Raw genomic sequence first — 22657 nt, 5'->3', positions numbered from 1 at the left:
GAGGTTATTGAGCCTCACATAAAAGTGAGTGGGGGAAAGGGTCATTACATCTTCGGGTTTGTGATAGGCAGGCAATAGATTAATGAAGCCTTCTATGGGCTGTACCCCTCACCTTCTCTGGGTGCTGCTTTGTCCTTTTCTAGGGATGCCTGGGCCACACAGAGGTCAACAGACCAGCTATAGCTGTGGCTAATACAGTGAATATTTAAGCTCGGGTAGTAAAGAGTCAAGCTTTAAGAGCCAAAAGTCCAAGCTTCAATCCCTGCTGCTGATAACCTACATAGGGGCATGGTGTTACAGTAGCCAGAGCTAGATGGTTCCTTTAAACTCTAGTTCATGAAACCTAGGCTTGGCCAAACTTGCTGGTTTAAGGTTTCATTTTCTCTTTAGTTATGAAGGTGTGGCATATGTAAGTCTTGTCTGCATTCCTGAAAGCTTATTCCCTTCAGCACACACAAAATTAAAAAAATCATTATCATTTTTAATGATAACATTTCATGAAAGCCTGGAATATTAGTTAGCAGCAGCTGTGCTGTCGGGCTATAATATCACCTGAACAAAGCATTGTAAACTGGCATAAGGACATAGCTCCAAAGCATGTTTTTCTAATAGAAAAAGCCCCTTTTAAAACCAAATTATCCTCCCGTCCTTAGAAAGCAATTCCTTCCTCCTTTTCCCTCCTTTATCCCCTGAAAGCAATTGGTTTTTATTCCTTTTTTCATTAGTTTTAAAAAAAAATACAGAATTGCATCCCAGTCCTCCTCAGAATAACCATTAGCTTCCTGTTCCTACTTAATAAAACATATTTAGCCCATTGAGCAATGAACTCAGAGGAGATATGAACCTAACTCAAACCCTGAACCCATTTTATCGGCAACACTTTAATTTTTTTGGTAACGTATATGAGTTCTTCAGAGTAGAACAGTTAAAAGCCCTCAGCCTAACTGCTCCCATTGAAGTGTGTGTGAAATTCTCATCCTAACTGACGATTCAGAAGTGATTACCAGAACTAATTTTGTTTCCTAATAAAAGGTAAGAGGTGATGTCATAGCATGTTGCATGAAGATGTATTAATTCTATTCTGTGCAAAATTTGAGTGAATCCGAACAAACAGTTATATGATCTAGTAAGTATTTTTTTTAATATACAGCTATAGATATCTCTGCAAGAGGCAACATACATCCTCAATCAGAAGCCAATTTCTGTTAATAATTATCAATACTTTTATTGTGGCTGTATATACCATGTTAATACAATCAGTGTTCGCCCTTCCTGGCTCTGGGCAATTCCCACTAGATTCAGAGGTTTGGTTCAGTTAAAAAAGAGCCTTAGTTATTCAGATGCTATGATGTTGAACTCTGATCATTAGCACAGGGGTTCTCAAACAGGGGGTCAGGACCCCTCAGGGGGTCACAAGGTTAGTACATGGTTGCAAGCTGTCAGCCTCCACCTCAAACCTCGCTTTGCCTCCAGCATTTATAATGGTGTTAAATATGTAAAAAAGTGTTTTTAATTTATAAGGGAGAGGGGGTCGCACATAGAGGCTTGCTATGTGAAAGGGGTCACCAGTACAAAAGTTTGAGACCCACTTGTTTAATTAGTGGAAAGTTCCCGAGACAGACTTACAATGTTTCCAGAGTGTGCTTCCCAGCCCCATCTTCAAACTTCAGCCATGGTAGCAAGGAAAGGAGAAAAATCACTGAAAAAAATGGCATTTTTTAAACTAATTTTTTTTAGTTATTTATTTATACAGAGCCAGCAGACTAACCAATTGTTTAGAACCCCAAGTAGCCCAAGGGGGCCCCTATTAATAATTATATATTGAGGGCCAAAATATTCCTGTTTGGGCCCCCCAATGGGCTAGCACTGGCACTGTTTTGTATAACAGTGGTGCCTAGAGCCCAGAGCCCCAAAAAGCACTATGAAAACATATGACAAAGGGCCAGTCCCAAAAGAGTCTATAATCTAAGTTTAAGACAAGATAAGACATCAATACGGCAGAGAATGAAAGAGCTCAAGACTGGAGCTTGTTTCACCCACATTGGTTAGCTGACTCCATCCCAAATGTGTCACTGTAATGTATCCTCATCCTTGGATGCCCCAGAACCTTCCTTTATATGCCTCACCTGATGGCTAATTGGTTCACCAGCCTATCCTGCCTGATCAGCTAATTAGCTACATAACTTCACTCTGCCTTCTCCAGGAGAAATGATTGGTGCCTAAGGTCTGGCCTACACTACAGCACAGTATCAGTATAACTGTGTCACTCAGGGGTGTAAAAAATCCGCTCCCCTGAGTGAGATAGTTAATCTGACGTAACTCCCACGGAGACAGCACTGTGTTGGCAAGAAAGCATCTCCTGTCAACATAGGTACCATCTCTCTGGGAAGTGAATTAACTATGCTGATGGGAGGGCTCTGTCCCATTGGCTTAGAGCATCTTCATTAAAGCACTATAGCAGCGAAGATGCATCAGTGCAGCTGCACCAATGCAGCGTTTTAAGTGTAGACTCGCCCAAAGTAACCAGAGTGGTGGCTCACCTATAAACATCCAGCACTCTATCACAGTCATAAAAATCATGGACTGAACAGACACTGGATTTATGGGTTATTACAATCATATATAACTCAATAATAATCTCCCCTCCTAAGTTTCTCTCTGCTCCCCTCTCCTTTTCTCCCCATGTCTGGAGGGATGTTCACTGTCCACTTCACTTTGAATGGTCCTTTGAAATATGTGTTTACTTGTACTAAACAATGTTTGTATTTAGCTATGACACTCCTAGTAAGTTTCCCAGGCAAGCTAACAGGGGAGGGATAGCTCAGTGGTTTGAGCATTGGCCTGCTAGACCCAGGATTGTGAGTCCAATCCTTGAGGGGGCCACTTAGGGATCTGGGGCAAAATCAGTACTTGGTCCTGCTAGTGAAGGCAGGGGGCTGGACTCAATGACCTTTCAGAGTCCCTTCCAGCTCTATGAGATAGGTACATCTCCATGTTACACCACTGTAAGAAGGTGCAAATTTTGAACCATTTCAACCTGAAACCATTTTTTCCAACTATTTGCCAAAACATTTAAAAAATGGTTCAACTCACAATATTTTGGGTTGAATATTATGTAGGGTACATGCCTAAGGTGCACCTAACAAGAAATAATACTACTGGAATAGTATTAGGACTAGGAGGTTTCTTACCTTCTGGCAAGCTGGATAAACAAGAAATCAAAAGAACATGATCTCAAGAGGGGAAAGATAAGTCTGCTGGTATGCAAAAATCCAGCAGAGATTCAAATGATGAACTATAGGCTGAACAGCAGGGGGATATGGACAGATCTGGATACTTCTCATGAACTTGCTCTTTACAGGCCTCCCATAACAACAACAACAACAAAAAAGGCAAAGTTTAAATATCAAATGATTCTTTATATCTGAGAGTTAGATTCCCCACTGCAGACAGGGCTCATTATTCTAGGGAGCAATAGAACATGGAAAATTCATGCTTTTGACAGTACACCAAGAGCCAATCCTGGGTGGATTGCGGGGAGGAGGAGGAAGGGATGTGCTTGGCACACCAGTATAGTGAGTTTGCTGAAATGTTAGCAGCAGAATTCACTTCTAAAAGTAACATTATTTTTGTCCACTAGCCAAATGCATTTCCAGCTTAGGGGACAGTAATAACCTCATGGCTGCCGAGATGATTATAGTCGGTAAAGTGCTCCGAAGATGAGAAGTGTTATAGAAATGCTTTTATTATTATTAGGAAAAGCCATCAGATATCTGAGGATATATCCTAGAGATTGTCCCTGTTTAATGGTATCAGTGTGGTTTTGGGTTCCTTTCAGCAATAAATAAAGGTCAGTCATCCTCTAGCTCCCTGATTAGCTGGTCTCAGTTCCATTTGGAATAATAATTAAGAGAGTTAGTCTGTGGATCAGAACAGTGACGTAGAATATTGCTACTCTGCTGCTTTGGTAAAATGCCAAGGCGAAGCTGAGGCATTTAGCCAAAATAAATGTTGAGGCAAAGACTTTTCAAGTGAGAAACATCAATTTCATTTCTGTTATATCAAAAGTCTAGTGTTATGTTGTCTGTTGGGCTTTAGTGACGTGAAAGACAGACGTTCACTGTACCATTTAGTAAAGACCTGTGCTGTGAATAGAATCTTTGTGTTGAGGCAAACACATTCCAAGCACAGCTTTTCTTTAAAGGTAGCTAATAAGGATATGGGAGGGGTGGCTAAGATTTTCAGAAGTGACTAGTGATTTAGGGCGTAATGATTTTTAGGTGCCCAGAGTAAGACAACTTAAAGGGGCTGATGTTCAGAAAATGCTGAGCGCACACCCTCTGAAAATCAGGTCCCTTTCAAGTGTCTCAAGTTGAGCACCCAAAATGACTACTCCAGTCCCAAGATCTTAATCCTATAACTATAAAATATGGAAGATTGTAACAGTCTGTGCTTTTGGCAGCTCTAAACACTGGGCAGATGTAGACATAGGCCTCTGTACTTGCAGTTCATTCGCTATCCCTTAGTGAGCTCCAGCTCTAGGAGAGGGCCGTAGGCTAGCTCAGCACTGAGACGGACGTCTCATGCTTGCCTCCGAAATACCTTATCTCATCACCTCTCACCAGCATCCAGAGACATTCAGGACAGCACTTAGGAAGAACTAAAGGTGGATGCCTGGCTTTACTGGTGAGCTGGATGGTTGGTGGTTTAAAGGAGGAAAGAATGTGTCTCTTTAGATGCAAAGAATCTGTACAAGGGCAATAAGTTGGAGATCTGGGGAGGGGAAAGTAGGGCTAGCAGTGGGGAGCAGACTTACTGACATAAAAAGTGTGACGAATACAGCCAAAATACTGGCCCATGTGGCCATGCTAATCTAACTCTGTGTTAGGGAAGACTCCCCTTTACGTTCTTAAGTTTCTTTAGCAATACAGATAGCACAGCTTGGCTTTACATAAATGGACTGATATGCCCATCCTATATTCATTTTATTAGAGTAGCGCTTATATAGCAAAGGATTTTCCAAGACACTTCAATCTGATTGAAAAGTGAATTTTGCTCAGATCTCATTCACATCCCTTTTGTGCAACATTCATGCAAATGAGTTTTGCTTACATGAAAGCAGTTGACCTTGCACTCTGTATCATTTTATGAAAATATGCTAATGAATTAGAATATAATGTAACTGAAATATGCTTCATGCAAAAGGTCTCTTGTAAGGTATTATTACAGAGCTTATAATCTACTGAGTATGGTCATCCTATTTGTATAAATGTATCACTCTTGTATCTGAAACTAGAAATATAAATCTGAGGGCTATTGTAATTATGCAAACTGGGGGCCACTGATGGTGGTTTGGAATCTTGATGGCTTCCATCAGCCAGGACAATTGACTGTAGATGGCTCTGTTTTACCTATAAGTCTTCCTGTATATGTGTGTGCTGGCAAGTGGCTAATGAAGTCTTACAGTAACATGGGATCATGTTACCTGAACTAGAATCCATCTTTAACCTGGTACTTTTCCATTGAGAAGGAGGGAGTGGGAACCCAGAGAGGGACAAAGGATTCCCACCTTATGCAAAAGATATATAAGAGGGTGGAACAGAACAAAAAGGGGAGTCATCATGAAAAATCCCCTAGCTATCACCTGAGCTGGAACAAGGGCTGTACCAGGGGAAAGGATTGTGCCTAGACTAGGAAGGCATCCAGTCTGTGAAAGAAACTTATTGAAACATCTCTGAGGGTGAGATTTTATCTGTATTCAGTTTTGTTACTGTAGTAGGCTTAGAGTTGCATGTTTTATTTTATTTTACTTGGTAATTCACTTTGTTCTGTCTGTTACTACTTGGAATCACTTAAATCATACTTTCTGTATTTAATAAAAAATCACTTTTTACTTATTAATTAACCCAGAGTATGTATTAATACCGGGGTGGGGGGACAGCTGTGCATATCTCTCTATCAATATTATAGAGGGTCAGCAATTTATGAGTTTACCCTGTTTAAGCTTTATACAGAGTATAGCAGTGTTAAGCTTACACTGGATATATTTCCACTTGGAGTGATGTACTCCATATGGGATGTGATGCTCCTTGACACAGGAGGGGGATAAGGTTCTCAAAAGCCAACTCCAGAATGCAGAAATGAGACAATTAATAGGACCCCACATGCATCTGACTGTGCCCTGAGCAACTATGATCACATGCAGTTACTTTGTGCTAACGTGACATGGCTAAATTTATACTCTGCCAAGAAACTCTGTGGTACATTACTCTAGCTAGTAATTATACCCAGGACTAAGGCCCAGCAAGGAAAATTGTTTATTTCTAAAAAATTTTTATCATGCTTATTTTCTGCCTGTCCCAGTGGCCTCTCCAAACCATTATCCTAGTTATAAGAGTGATATGTATCCAGTTAGGAAGCAGAAACAATCACAACTGGACACTATAGCTCAAATTTCAAACAAGGAAGCACAGTAATTTTGATCAATACACGGAGTAAAAAACTTCAGTGAAAAAATGGTAAAATTCACTAAGAATAATTTTTCAGGAGCAGAAAAAATGTCTAAATTTGTTAGGTGAATTAATCATTGTGGAGTTGCATGGGCGTTGCAAGATTATATTAGGGGGGGTTGTGGTATTGCCCCCCTTACTTTTGTCCTGCCTTCAGAGCTCAGAAGCTGGAGAGTGGTGGCTACTGACTCAGGGTGCAGTTCTGCAGGCAGCAGTGCAGACATAAGAGTGGCAATATCATACTATGCCACCCTTACTTCTGCGCTGCTGCTGGCAGCAGCTCTGCCTTCAGAGCTGGGATCCCGACCAGCAGCCGCTGCTCTCCAGCAGCCCAGCTTTGAGGCAGTGCTACCGCCAGCAGCAGCACAGAAGTAAGGGTAACAGTACAGCAACCCCTCTCCCCCCCCCCCCCCCCGTAATAGCCTTGCAACCCTCACAGCAAAACTCCTTTTTTAGTCAGGACCCCTACAATTACAACACTGAAATTTCAGATTTAAATAGCTGAAATCATGAAATTTATGAATTTTAAACTCTGGCAACCATAAAATTGACCAAAATGGCCCATGAATTTGTTAGGGCCCTAAGTATAGTGTAGCATTCAGTATGTTTCATGCAGAGAGTGATACCACTTTAGTAATGGAGGAAGTGAGTTTTGCATATAGATTGTATAATGCAGTTTATATATTATTTTGTTAATACTATGCAGCATTTTTGGATCCTTTGAGTAGAAGGCACAATGTAAATATAAATTATTGTTAGTCTGTTCTGTCATGGAAGTTATTATATTCTTTGGATAGTTAATAACACCCTACCTTTTCTTGGCTGGCAAGATAAGATTTGTGATTCGGTTCGGTCACAGAGACCCCCTTGGGACTGTTACCTGATGTGCTGAAATTACCACTGAGCCCATTTTCCCTGCCAGCCTGGTATTCCAGAATCCTGCCTTGTTGAGACAGACATTCTAGTCTGCTGCAACACAGACCCAGGGTCTGGTCCATGTCCCCAAAGCTACAGACTTAACTGAAAACCACTCAGCAGGTACTCCCGTGTCCAGCATCCAGACACCCAGATCCCAGTGGGATCAAACTCCCAAATAAATCTGTTTTGCTCTGTATAAAGCTTATAGAGAGTAAACTCATAAATTGTCTACCCTCTATAACACCAATAGAGAGAGATGCACAGCTGTTTGATCCCCCCAGTATTAATCACTTACTCTGGATTCAATAGTAAACAAAAGTGTTTTTATTAAGAATAAAAAGTAGGATTTAAGTTGTTCCAAGTAATAACAGACAGAACAAAGTAAGTCACCAAGTAAAATAAAGCAAACACATGCAATTCTAAGCCTAATACATTAAGAAACTGATACAGGTAATATCTCACCCTGAGAGATGTTCCAATAAGCTTCTTTCACAGAATAGACTCTTTCCTAGTCTGGGCCCAATCCTTTCCCCAGTACAGTCCTTGTGAGTTATAGCAGACATAATCTTAGGTGGAAACTAGGGGTGTTCTCATGATTGGCAGTCTCCTTTGTTCTCTTCCACCCCCTTTTACAGCTTTGGCACAAGGTGGGAATCTTTTGTCTCTCTGGATCCCCACCTCTCCTTCTAAATGGAAAAGCACCACGCTTAAGATGGATTCCACCATTCTTTCTGGGCTGGTTTACAGGAATATAAGGAAGGCTGCAAGTCAACATTGATATTTACAACCAATTGTCCTAGTCAATGGGAGCCATCAAGATTCTAAATCACTATCAATAGCCCACACTTTGCACTGGCCTCAGAGTCATACTTTATATTTCTAGCTTCAAATACAGGAATGATACATACAAATAGGATGAACATACTCAGTAGATTATAAGCTTTGTAATGATACCTTTCTTACAAGAGACCTTTTGCATAAAGCATATTCCAGTTACATTACATTCGCACTCATAAGCATAGTTCTATAAAACATTATGGAGTGCAATGTCACAATATTGGTTGGAGTTTTTCTTTCCTATTTTCCATCCTGCTGCTTCTAGCACCTGTGTGCTTCATAATTCACAGATAGCTGTTTCTAAGAGCATCCTTTCTTCCCTGTAGAGGAGACTACTTCTACAGAACCAGGCTTCTGTGGTGTACTATGATTCATAGCCAGTGGCATTAGGAACTGAATTAAAATTTCTGGAGTGCAGCATCCACTGGATGTTGCCATTCTTAGCATTGTCTGACTCAGTGTGTTAAGTCCAAACAACCTATTAAGCTATCTAGATTTAATAGCAGCTATTAATACAACTTATGCTTCATTAAGCATGAATTCAAAGTGAGCCGTACTCGGAAGGCTTGCTTCAATAAAGAGCTGAAGGACAAATAGAACAACTATTTTTATTCTTAGATGTGTCAGCAGGATGGAAAAATACATTGGTTTCCACAATGCATCCACCTGAGTCTGAGGAGGTCTCTTTAGAATGATAATATCCTCATGGATTGATTTTTTTTTAAATAAAGTTATCTTCTTTCAGGCTCAGTCAAAGGGCAATGGAAATGGCACTGAGATACAAACCTATTTTCTCACATATGATTCCTTGCCAGTTCCGATCATAGAAAGTCCTTCCTTCCAATCTTGTTTTTCACTTCAGCTTTCTCTTGCTCACACTGAAAAGTCATCACCCTCCTTATGTGAAATCATACAGTAGTTATTTTTGCAGTAGCATATTAAGATTTTTGTGAAGGCACACAGATGTGGTCAGACACGTTAAGGCACCTGAGCAAGAGATGGTCCTTGCTCACCACCCTGACTAAACGCATATTGTGATGTATTGAAAGCTGTGTGAAAATTACAAGTGATCACTTTAAATTGTAAGTCGTATCCTGGTCCTGTTTGTAGAATCGCATGATCTGAGGGAAACCAGGTGCTCTGGGTCTTCAGTGGGATACAGCAAGGTAGGCTGAGTTGTATATTAAGGTTCTGGATTCTAAGAAATAAAGCAATACTAATTTGCGACCTTCCAGAAAGAGTACTTCTGAGTGGGTTCATAAGTTTTTACTCACCATAAGTTTTGCACCAAGTCTCATGTAATTCAAGACTGAAGTTTTTTTTCTCCTCCATGCTGTTATGAATGACAAAGGCTGAGATTTTCCAAAGCACCTAAAGGAGATTGGCACCCAATGCCCTTCAAAAGTCAGTGGAAATTAGATGCCTAAATCCCTTTAAAAATCCCACGCAGAAGGAAAGTAAATAGAAATCTTCTACAACTCCCTAGCTACTCCTTAGATCAATTGGTAGGGAATAATTGCTGGTGTAGAGTGTCATAGGGTACACGGTCCCTTTAAGAGGGATTGGGATGAGTACCTGTGACTAGGTAACTGTCTCCCTGGGGGACTGATTTGGCCCATTTGAGTACACCAGGGGCTAAGTCAATTGGAGCTATCAGTCCTAGCTGGGGAAGGCCTAGGAACCCCTCATATAAAGAAGAATGCAGTAGGAGAAAGGAGGCTCAGGCAGAGGCAGACACAAAGGGTTGCCAAAAGCTTCCATAGAGTTATAGAAGCCCAGGCAGGGCAGGTTTATAATTGTTTGGAACTCTGGTTTAACCTAGGGATGAGAAGGACTGTGTAAGCACCTCTGTGACCGGGGTCACAGAGGGGAGCCAGCTGTGGTCACTTCTTTAGGGTAAACTGCAAAGAATGGGGCAGATAATACCCAAAAAGCTGGCGGATATTCCAATACTTAGATTTAAAAAAACCCCAGCACAAAACAGCTGCTTTATTACCTTACTGGTTACTCAGAAGTCCAAACAACACAGATCCTTTAAAGTGATCTAGCCTCAGGTCCCCATCCAGGTACCCACGTCAAATGTGATGAAAATTTCTGTAAATCTTATTTCAGTATATAAAAGGAAAGGTTCTACCAATCCAAAAGATTGGACACATTACCTTCCAGGTTAATGAATGGTTCAGATCTTACCCAAATACACACTACAGCCAATTCTTATTAACTAAACTAAAATTTATTAAAAAGCAAAAGAGAGAGAGAGTATGGTTAAAAGATCACTATACATATAGACATGAGTTCAATTCATTGAGGTGCAGATTCATAGCAGAGATAGTGAGCTTTGTAGTTGCAAAGAGTCCTTTCAGAAAGAGTTCATAGTCCAGTGTCCAAATATCATATTCAGGGCATCCCAGCATAAGTGGAACCCCCTATCTTGCAATTCAAATGTCCCCTGATGAAGCCTAAGCAGATCTGAGATGAATAGGATCAGGACTTGAGGGTCTTTTTATACAGTGTCCTAGCATCCACTTGACCACACAGTCCTGGTTAAACAATAGGCTTTTGATGTAACCTTTTGCTTTCTAAACATCATTAGTTACACAAACTGACATAGGTCAGTTTATCCATTAGGCAGTCTATTAAAAACTTCAAAGATACATATAGACAATGACATTATTTTACTGAAGATTCATCCAAATGTTAATATTTCCTTTTAATCTCTAAATCAATAGTTACAGTGACAGACAGGAACTGTCTTTTATGGGTAGCATCTAAGATACACAAAATTAGTATTACTTCCTCGCAGAACCTGCCCCCCTGCCCCCCTCCTTCATCCCAACCCCCTGCCCCACCTTAGAGCCTGCACCCCCTCGCCCCTCCTCCCAATCCCCTGCCCCAGCCCAGAGCCTGCCCCCAGCACACAAACTTCTTCCCAGAGCCCACCACCTCCTGTACCCCTACCCCCTGCTCCAATCAAGGTACCTCACTTTATTTTCATTTACTTCTGTCATAAACAGATAGTTAAGAGTTGATAGAACAGGAGTACTTCATGTCTCTTTTGACTGTAAAGGGTTAACAAGTTCAGTGAGCCTGGCTGTCACCTGACCAGAGGACCAATCAGGGGACAGGATACTTTCAAATCTTGAGGGAGGGAAGTTTTTGTGTGTGCTGTTAGTGTTTGGTTGTTGTTCTCTCTGGGTTCTGAGAGCGACCAGACATGCAACCAGGTTTCTCTCCAATCTCTCTGATACAGTCTCTTATATGTCCAGAATAGTAAGTACTAGGTAGATAAGGCAAGTTAGGCTTATGTTTGTTTTCTTTATTTGCAAATGTGTATTTGGCTGGAAGGAGTTCAAATTTGTATTTTGCTGAAAGGATTTAATTTGTACTTGTATACTTAGGCTGAGAGGGTATTCCCAGTATCTATAGCCGAAAGACCCTGTAACATATTCCATCTTAAATTTACAAAGATAATTTTTTATTGTTTTTCTTTCTTTAATTAAAAGCTTTTCTTGTTTAAGAACCTGATTGTTTTTTTATTCTGGTGTGAGATCCCAGGGGATGGGGTCTGAATTCACCAGGGAATTGATGGGAAGAAAGGAGGGAAGGGGGAGAGAAAGGTTAATTTCTCTCTGTGTTAGGATTACTTTCTCTCTCAGGGGGAGTCTGGGAGGGGGAGAGAGAAGGAGGGGGGAAGGTGAATTTTCCTCTCTGTTTTAAGATTCAAGGAGTTTGAATCACCGTGATCTTCCAGGGTAACCCAGGGAGGGGAAGCCTGGGAGAGGCAACGGTGAGGGAAAGTGTTTAATTTCCTTGTGTTAAGATCCAGAGGGACTGGGTCTTGGGGGTCCCAGGGCAAGGTTTTGGGGGGGACAAGAGTGTACCAGGCACTGGAATTCCTGGTTGGTAGCAGTGCTAGAAATACTAAGCTGGTAATTGAGCTTAGAGGAATTCATGCTGGTACCCCATCCTTTGGACGCTAAGGTTCAGAGTGGGGAATTATACCATGACAACTTCCTATTACTTATAATATAGGAGGAAAATGAAGCAAAAAAGAGTGAAAAACTGGGGGGGGGGAGGCTAAGAGAGAATGTTCTTTTTCTTGGCTGGGTCCTGGGGAGGAGTGGGGGGAATGAAGCTGCTCACAGGGCCCCAGTAACTCTAAATCTGCCACTGATGTTATGGACTTTTGTTGTGGTTTGGGTTTGGACTAGAACTCTTAGTTAATGAAGGAGTTCCAACAGGGTTTGCTCTTTGAAAAAGTGGCTTCAGTGGTGATTTGTGAGACCTGCAGGGGGCATACATGCTACAAGGGATATCACGAGGCCTCAAGCCCTTACATTCAGTAACCTGCAGCCCAGTTCTCCCCAGTGCATATGTATATATGTGGACATCTCCAATCCAAGATAGTCTTCATCATAATGCTGCAGCCTCTGATGGCCTGTGGAGCAGATAAACTCAAGACATCTTTATCTCAGCTTTTTTCCTTGTGTTTCATAACATATGCGGCAAGAATGGTGTCAGCTGGAGAAAGGCCTCACAACAGATTTTGCTGTTATGATCAGTGAATGTTGCTAGCCCATGGATATGAATAGACAGAAGATCTCTGATATAAAAACACATTTCTTTAATAAAACATGGGGAGAGGGAGAGGAATATTCAAAGTGTAAAAGAGGTGAATTTGTTTCTAAAATTCTGAATTCTCAAACAATTCTCTAGATATGTCACAGGAAAAGATAGGATTTTAAAGACTGGAAAATCATCTCTACTCTAACTACACGCTCATTGCATTGAGGTAGAGAAGTTAGGAATAATTTACTGTGTCTCTTAAAGATGTACCTTCATGATTAGGCTGGAGTTCGTGAATCTAGAACTGATTAATCAAATCATTAAGGTTTCTCTTTAAGAACAAATTCACTCCTGCTTTGAATTTGTGTACAAGGAGTGCCTCTGAGTTTTCAAGGAGTCACGTGACAAAACCTAGGCATAGAGAGACTAAGTGATTTGCCCAAGGACATACAAGAAATCTGTTGCAGAAGTGGGAACACAAACTATCTCTCTGAGTTCCCAATACTGTGCCTTAAGCAAAAGAAAGTCCTGCCTTCTCATACAGCTTCAGTTCACATCGCTATTTATCTGGTTTGTCAAGATGTGTTTGCCAGGATAAACTTATCAGTTTATCACATGAAGTCTAGAAACAAGGGGAGATGTCAGTAGGTTCTGCCTTGCTTATTTACAAGGCACTTTCTGCAGAAAGCTTTTATAAGTATCAGAATATTTTCTACTTTCCCCTCTCCTGTCTAGTCATTTAAAGTGCCAAATCCACATCAACTTTGTCAGATCCCATTTATGTGGGATGACACTTCCTTCAACTATGTCTAACTTTCTGTCTTGTGAGATGAGAAAGATTTATGATCTATTTTAATGGAATATGTGACTCAAATCACTCATTTTATTATAGCTGTAAGAGAATTTTTTACCCTTAAATGGGCCAAATATCAATATCTTCTGATGTGCATCTTTTCAGATACTGCATCTCTTTGTTTCATTGCACTAATACCTACAGGCTTTCCCACAAAAGTGCTCTTTTTTGTTCTAGTTTAATACTACCTTGTATTATAAAGTAACCTCATTCATTACACACTAAATTCAAGCACTTCAAACCAATGTGGACTTTCTTATAGTATACATTTGTCATAATGCCTGTTCTCTCATTCTAATATCTCATCTATAGTGTTATACTAATGTCACCTTGCATATCCTGGTCATACTCCCTTGCCTATGGAAATGCACTAAAAATACTCAGTTCTCCACATCACCCATCATACCATAGCAAGGCAGGTAGTTTGATGTGATTAATTTTCGTATACTTTATTTTTATTACCCTGAAGGCCATCACTTTATTAAGAGCCTCATACAACACATCCTCTATGAAAACTGTGTGGTATGAACTCCACAATTATCACAACTTTCCAAATGAATAATCTGTAATACAGCTGATTAAATGACTTGCCCAGGTCATATAGGTAAGTCTGTTGCAGAATTAGACAGAAAGCTCAAGTTCTTAAGCTCCAAGGGTCCCCAAATATCGTATTTTACCAACAAACTCTCAAGCTTTATTGATGACAAACGATGGCATTTGGCTGCAAAATTATCCATAACAGCATCAATGGTCAGCAGAGAGGATTAGGAAATCATAAGCATTAAATAGGGCTAAATAATGGAAAAGAAAGGAACCACCCACTAGGATTGTTTAAAAGTCTGATAGATTGTGGTGATGGAGAAACTAGCCTATTAACTAAGAACATGTCAAGGAAGACAAAAAGAGGCGACTGATACTTAAGAGTGTGTCAGCACTGCAGCTGGGATCAAGCTACATCAAATATATCCATAATTGCACCTGTCTAGTACAGAGTAGGCATACCCTCATATGCATGCTTCCATTTAGTGAATTCTCAGAAAAGAAACATTCACCAGCCTTAAAGCCAAGTCAGTTGCAAAATTCCTTTGCATGCTGAAACTTTGCTGTGTGTATTTGGATTGAGTTATATAAAAGGCTGGGAATCATGAGCATCATTATTATTTTGTTGTTTAACATTTAAATTGTTGCACTACCTTGAGATCTCAAACAGATTTGGGCACCAGAGTGCTAGGAACTGCATAAAGCTATAGTGAATGATATTCGCTGCCCCCAAACATTTTACAGTCTATGGCTCTGATCCTGCAATTGACAAAATACAGGTTAACTGCTGCCCCCACATGTAACCCCATTGAAGTCAACAAAGGATTAAAGCTTAAGACCAGACAGAACAGGTGAGTGAGAAACAGGTTTTGGAGTAACAAAAATGAAAGGGTGTTTTAGCAGAGGCTAGTTGTGTTAGCCAATCAGTAGCCCTGATCACACTCACCACCTGCTTGATTGCTATCAGATGGCAGTTTTCTGCATGTGTTAAGGTAGAGGTGTCCTTTGAGGAGGGATTTGAAGGAATCAACATTGTAACCAAAACTATGTGGCTCCTAAAAAATAGGTAATGTCTAAAAAACTGGTAAACAACTCCACTCTAACTAGACACTCATTACATTGAATTATAGAAGTTAGGAATAATTTACTGTGTTTCTTAAAGCTGTACTTTCATGATAGGCTGGAATTCATGAATCTAGAACTGATTAATCAAATGTTTTCATCATGAATGATCAGAGCTATGCAAACATCAGTCAGTTACAGTACTAGACCCAGGTCTAATGTGTAGCATTTTTTCTTTTGACATTTCTTACGTTAAACCTGCGAAGCGAAAAGACCATAACAAGGTTGAAAGAACAGCGTGTAATGTACTTGATAAGCTACTTGAGCTGGAAGTAAGGGGAGCTGGAACAAACATCCCAAGATTTATAAATGGGAAAGAATGAAATCATGAGAGAGAATTTTTTTTATAGGAAAAGACTTTATTTATTAATTCACCAGGGCTCTCATCACTTTCACAACTCAAGTGCTCATATTTATTATGTGTTGCTTGCAACTACTTACTTTAAAGGGGGGAAATAGCACCCTGCAGACAACTCCACTCCATTACTAACAACCAGGATAGCTATTTTCCCCTGCTACTTTCCTCTCTCTGTTCTGAAAATTAAATATTTATCCTACCTCTTTTCCATTTTGTCATGATAGTCAAATATTCATCTTAGTCATCATTTACCTGATGATAGTGTAGCTAAGCTATATTGTTTAATTCTTCTGGCAGCCTTTCCTAAGTAGGATGGGCCTCTGAAAATACCTGTGACATCCTCATCCCTGCACTAGCCCCTTTGCAGTGGGTGAAAGGGCTGCAATGGTATAAAGGGACTCTAAAAACCATAGCTCCAGCCAGGAGTGGCTTCTCCTTGTTCGGTAGTTGAGAAATTGCCAGATCTCTTCATATATTTGTGCACAGCAAATATTCCCATTTCTTGTGTAATCCTTTCTCAGATCCTTGTTCTGAACCCAGCTTGTGACCCAATTTTACCTCATATTAGTGTGAATGTCACTGAGGTCAAGAGCTTTAAATGGACATGGCTGAGATCAAAATCAGGTCTTTTATAAGAGAAGCTCTAAGTATTCTTGAACTCCCTGCCTTTTATACCTGAGGACAACTCTTATTTTGAAGTTGTGTCAAGTCAGAGAGGGTTCTTTTGTGCAGGAACAGCACTGTAATATACTGCACTTCACAACTGTTTGAATCAACATTATACAGAGACTCACTTTCCAGAAAATGACACAGCATTTTCATCTGCCATATTACAAGTAACATTCTAATTAATCCTGTCCTGCCAGCACCAGGGTGTTTCTGAATTGCACTGATTTTGTTTTTCAATTTAAACATTTAAACAATTTAAAGAGTAGTTGGTGTTTCAGGCCAGATTTTTAAAGGTATTTCAGGTTCTGAAAGATACAGATACACAGCCAGCCACTTCTGAAAATCCCACAGAGCAACTATGTTCATCTTTATGCACCTAAGTAACTTTACAAATCAGGCCCTGGGTGCCTAACTACAGAGGTGCCCTCTAGTGCTGAGATAGGCTTCTATTTGTTGCAGCTCTGAAAATATTGTTAAAGAAAAATAAGTATGCTGCTTAATTCTTGTGCATAGGTTGCATTCATTGTGTACACAAACTGATTGATAATAAAAATACAGTATCTGGGGACTCCACATTGATATGTAAAATGGAATGGTAAGAATTAATTAGGTGATTCAAGTGGCACTGCTTTGAGGCAAATTTAAAAGTCATCATTGCCTCTAAGGAATGCTTTTAATCACTTGACACGTATGTGTTGTCAAGCAGACCAAAGAAACTTTCAGCTAATATAAACCAAAAATGGTACTTCTGCCTCAATAAAGTGATGTAGTTATCTTAGGCACTGCCAAGATTTAAACAGGGACCCTTATTCTCCATTCTATGCCTGTATCAGGGAATTCACCCCATCATACCAGTTTCATCCTAGTATGAGAATCAGACCCAGTGCATCCAAACTGTGTCTGACGGAACTAACCCTTAACTCATAATAAAACTGTCTCCTCTGGGTGTAGGGGAGGAAAGGGGTAAGAGAAGAGAAGCTTGACTGTGTAACACTGACAGCTGTTTAGACAAAATAAAAACATGTGGCCAGCATGTTCATTGCAACCATATGTGATTATTTATTGCATAATTTTTAATTTCTATTTTGATCTTTCTGCATAGATAACTTTGTAATGCACTCAAAACTGGATAAACCAGTCAGAGACTTTTCCATCAAGACAGAAAGATCTGAAGACTGAATGCAAAGTGTCCTACTTTGACCTTGCCTTCACTAATAACTCATAAAACAGCACACTTGAAACAACAAAATTAAAAAAAACTGCAAATCAAGAACATCCACATGAAATTTCCCTTTGTGGGTAGGAAGAAAGTGAGAAGGAAAGAATTGTATGTAACAGATGCTAAGGTGCTAAGATACCACAATGCTAGGTATGGCAATAAGAACCAGAATAGAGTAGAGGTGCACAAGAACTTCTATATTCTGTAACTGGACTTTATTTTCTATTCTTTTAGACTCCTATCAAATGAGAAAAGCTTTGTTCTTTTGGGTAAGGATTTTCTTTTGACATGATTTTTCTCACTAGTGTTTGGGTAATTATTTTCCCTAAAACATTACAGGATGGAGTCTTTCACTTGTTCAGCCACAAAAGGGTTAATCTTCCCCTTCTAGGAAGCTTTACATTTAATTTGTCCAAAGAGAGATCAGCTCCAGCATTTCTTTTACAGAGTGGCTATTCTCAGCCACTGTTTCTAAAGTGCTGGTGGTATGAGCTGGTAGAGTTTCTGGCATGCGTTCTACCAGTCTCTTAGTGAGGGAGGTCCAGAAGTGCAACCACCCCACAAGTTGCTCTGTAAAGCAATAGACTTGCAGCAGGCACAATGTTTCCCTGGCTTCAAGGAGTATTAGAAGGGTATGGCGGCTGTGCCACCCTTCAAACAGGTATGGTACTCACACCCAACTTTCCATGGCCATCTCTGCTGACAAGTGTGGGACCATGGCTCTTCTCCCTACCTGCCCTGGAGAGGATAGTGCCAGCAGGTATACAAGCCCTACAAAGTCTTTGCACTTCAAGGATGAGATTTTGAAAGTCACCTTGAGGATTTGAACACCCAATTCCCATTAATCAGAATAGAAAATGGGTTTATACCTTCTCCAATAGCTCTCAGAATCTCAGCCCAAGAATGCAAGGACTGCCACTAAGCCTGGCACTGATACTTGCACCCTGTCCCTACTGTTCACTCACGTAGTGACTGGACACAGTTTTGCCCTATTGTCTCCATTGGGTCTGGTGCAGGCCAAAGTCTGAAGAAGCTTGTGCTGATAGCATCATCTTTGTCCTCAAGCAAATGAGGTTAAATGTACACTAACTCTTTACTTTATCATACACCAGTTTAGTTACTTTAGCAGTAACAGGATTTTGAGTTTTGAAGCTATTAGAACTGATTCACTAAACTCCTGTCATGGTAAGTTTCACCCACCCAGGGGAAATGGAAATGAAAAAGGACACTCTTAATTGATTTAGGGTCAGATTTATAAAGATATTTAGGTGCACAGGTGCCTACTGGAATTTTCAAGAGGCTTAGGTGCCCAACTCCCATAACCACCTATCTGCATCTTTAGGCATCTAAAAACCTTTAATAATATGGCCCTTAGAGCCTCATCTTGCACCTTTGACTTCAATGTCCACAGCATCACATCTTTAAAAAGGGAATTTATGAAAACATTTCTGTTCATTTGAGGTTTAGTGAAATGTTTTATGAAGCCTAGATTTCAGGACAAACTGCTTGACAATCCATATCCCTATTTGCTAATTCACACCTCTGTTCCTTTTATTTTGCTCCATTCTCCCCAATTCTTTTTGAAACGTTCATATATGTGTTGGACTGTGACTGACAGGACCTTTTATCCTTTCTTTTGGTTCAGTGAAAGGTTCACTTAATTGTCAGTTTTCATTTTTTGGCACTGAAAACGTCAAAACCTTAGGCAGTTAGGCAGTCTCCACGGGGGACTCTCTTCAGAAGCAGAGTTGATCATCTCTTCATGACATGTACCGTAATTAGCAGACCAGATAAGAGAGCATGAGGCAGCAGGGGCAGAATCCATTAGGACCAACCTAATTTCTTAGATTAATTTCTTCTGAAAATAAAATATAATTTCATTTTACTACTATTTTCTTCACAAAGAGTCTGCTTTACCTTGAATCCAGTGTCCGGAACTGAATCAAAGTGAAGGCAGCATTATGAAAAGCCCTGAACCATTAAGCAATCTATGGTTTCAACCAACTTTCAAGTATAGTGCTTAATTTCATCCTGGTTTGAAGAAAACTCCTAAGCAATTTGTACTGTCCTAATTTATCTACTAAACTACCTCACAATCAGAAATTTTGGGAGGCTAATTATTTAGTAGCATAATTCTTGGTTTTTTTTTTGTTAATAGCACTATTAAAATCTTACTCAATAGAGCAGGCTACCTTATTAGCTAATGACTTTGACAGGTGGTCAGAGTTATTTTGAGTGCTGTAATTGCAATCCCTTTCCACTGCACTCCTTGGGACTGAACTACACAATTTTTGTGCAGGTATTCTGGATATGGCTGTATTTTTTTTTAATCAAAAATAGTTAAACTAGTATAACATCTAGAGTGGACACTATTACCCTGGCATAAAGATGCATGATACTAGTATAATTTATTTCATTTCCCGTATAGAAATAAGTAATACTGGTATAAGCATCTTTATACCAATATGATTGCATCAGCACAAGGAGGATGGTGCCACTTTAACTATACTGGTAACGTTTATTGCAATAGAAGTTCTGTATTTAAATAAGTTACTAATATGTTCAACAGGTTTTCATTTATAGTAAGGCTTTTTAAACACTAGTGAAAACTGACCTTGAAGTAGATACGGCTATAATTATCACCCATTTTAAAGGCCTCTTTACACTGCCAGAGTGATGTAAAGGGGCCTCAGAGTAAATGAGAATTCAGACTAACATGTCAACAGCTGTTTTGAACTTTATTTCTTTACTTACAAGTTCATGAGGACACTCTAAAATGGCAACATTCTCTTTACTTCTCTCTTCAAAAAAATATGTATTGTGATGGACTCAGGCCAGGAGGATATAAGAGGGCAGTCCTTTTGAGTACCGGGATGTGGGTGAGTGCTAGCTCACCCATTGCTAAAAGCCCCTCCTCCAGCCTAGGAAGGGACCATGAAACCTGGCACCCAACTGAGTTCGAGGGACAACAAAGGCAACAATAGGAATAGGCGTGGAGGATCAAAGGGCCAAAACTAAGGAACCGGAAGGGGACACCGAGCAGAGAACCCCGGACAGCGCCCACTGCTCCTCGAAGACATAGAGAGAGCTGGTGGATGCTGCCCAGAAGAACTCTGCCCGGATATGTGAATCGATTAAAGAATGAAAAACGGCCCCACAGTCGCAGGCCCCCACCCTCTGCCAACCTCCCCTCCCTGGTGTTACGAATGGCCACTTTGGCCATGGCTAGGAGGAGGCTGACGAGGTGGTCACGCGACTTCGTGGGGCCTCGGATTGGGTGTGCATTGAGAAATAAATGTGGGGAAAAGTGCAGCCAGAACCTCAAGAGGTTCTGAAGGAGCCGGAAAAGGGGCTGCAGCCTGGCACACTGAAGGTACACGTGCGCCAGGGTCTCCCTCACGCCACAGAACGGACAGGCGTCAGGGACAGTGATAAACTGCGCCAAGTATACGTCTGTGCTCACAGCTCCATGCAGGAGCTGCCAGCTGATATCCCCGGTGGGCCACGGGACTAAGGTGGAATAGAAACTGGCCCACTGGGGTTCCCCACCCACCGTTGCTGGTAAAAGGTTCCGCCACTTGGTGTCTGGGCTGGACATGAGGGTGGGGTAGTGAAGTGTGTGCAGCACGAGTGTGTACAGATGGTTCTGTAGCACAGTTTGGAAACAAACCGGCTTCATGACAGGCAGCCAGCTTAAAGTATGTGGGTGGAAAGACCGGGGAGGCTCACGGGGCAGGGGGCCGATGGAAAGGTCCAGAGGGCCCGGAGTGAGGGGCGAGCAGGATTCACCCTCTCGCAGGACCCACTTGAGGAGGAACCGAGCCATGGGAGGCAGGGCTGCCTCCACCTCCTGGAGTACGTGCCAGGGGGTCATAAGGGTGAAGAGCCCCATGCACTAACCGAGCACCTGGGGATCCACCCAACTCCCCAGGTCGTAGTCCAGGAGGTCTCCGATCTTGGTGACTCCCGCCAGGACCAACCTCCGACACACTGAGGAAGACTTCGCCACCTGCACACGAAGATGGAGATTGTGTAACAGGGAGGAGATCTACCCCCTCGGTGGCCGCAAAGGACCTGGTTGCTGAAACCAGCCTCCAGGTCTGGAGGAGCTCCTGGTAGAAGACTGGCAGCTTGGAGAGTTCTTGTGGAAGATGTCTCGGATGGAGAAAGAAGAGCTGCTGGTTGTATCGGAGCCCTTGCACGTGGCGGAGGAAGGTGTGCGCCAATGTGCTCCACGCCGAGCCACCTGCACTATAAAGGAGTCTCTGCAGAGCCTGGAGGTGGAAGACATGGATCTGCGTACGCATACACGTCAGGCCCTGTCTGCCCTCCTCCAAGGGGAGATGAAGAACCCCCGCGGAGACCCAGTGCACTCCCGGCCAAAAAACCCCCAGAACCAACCTCTGGAGATTGGCCAGGAACATCGGGGGCAGGCACAGGGTATTGAGTTGGTGCCAGAGCATGGACAGGACCTGCTGGTTAAGCATCAGTGCTCTCCCCTGGAGGGAGAGAAGTCCCGCCCAGCTCCACAACCACCAAGTCACCCTGCTTTCTAAACCATGCCAGTTCTCCGGTGGAGACGGATGCACGGCTGAGAAATAAACGCCAAGATAGAACAGTGGACCCGCGCCCCACCAAATGGCTTGAAGCACTGGTGGGAGGGGGCTCGCCTGCCACCCGGACCCGACCACCAGGCCAGAGCTCTTGACCCAGTTGACCCGGGTGGAGGAGGCCACCAAATAAACAGCTCGACAAGTCTCCACTCGCACCAGGTAGTCCGGGTCCTGGACCATGAGGAGCACGTTGTTGGCATATGCTGCCAGAACCAGCCGCACCTCCAGCTCACAGAGCACCAACCCTGTCAACCTCTTGCAAAGGAGATAAAGGAAGGGCTCAATGGCCAGAGTGTACAGCTGACCCAACAGTGGGCAGTCTTGACACACCCCTCGTCCGAAGCTGACAGGTGCGGTCAGGGTCCAATTGAGCTTGACCAAACACTCTGCGGAGGCATACAGCACCTAGAGAAACCCCACAAACTGGGGTCCAAAGCCAAAAGCCTGCAGAGT

Source organism: Gopherus evgoodei, chromosome 9 (assembly GCF_007399415.2).
Source record: "Gopherus evgoodei ecotype Sinaloan lineage chromosome 9, rGopEvg1_v1.p, whole genome shotgun sequence".
Taxonomy (NCBI): domain Eukaryota; kingdom Metazoa; phylum Chordata; order Testudines; family Testudinidae; genus Gopherus; species Gopherus evgoodei.
Note: the sequence above shows the minus strand (reverse complement) of the source record.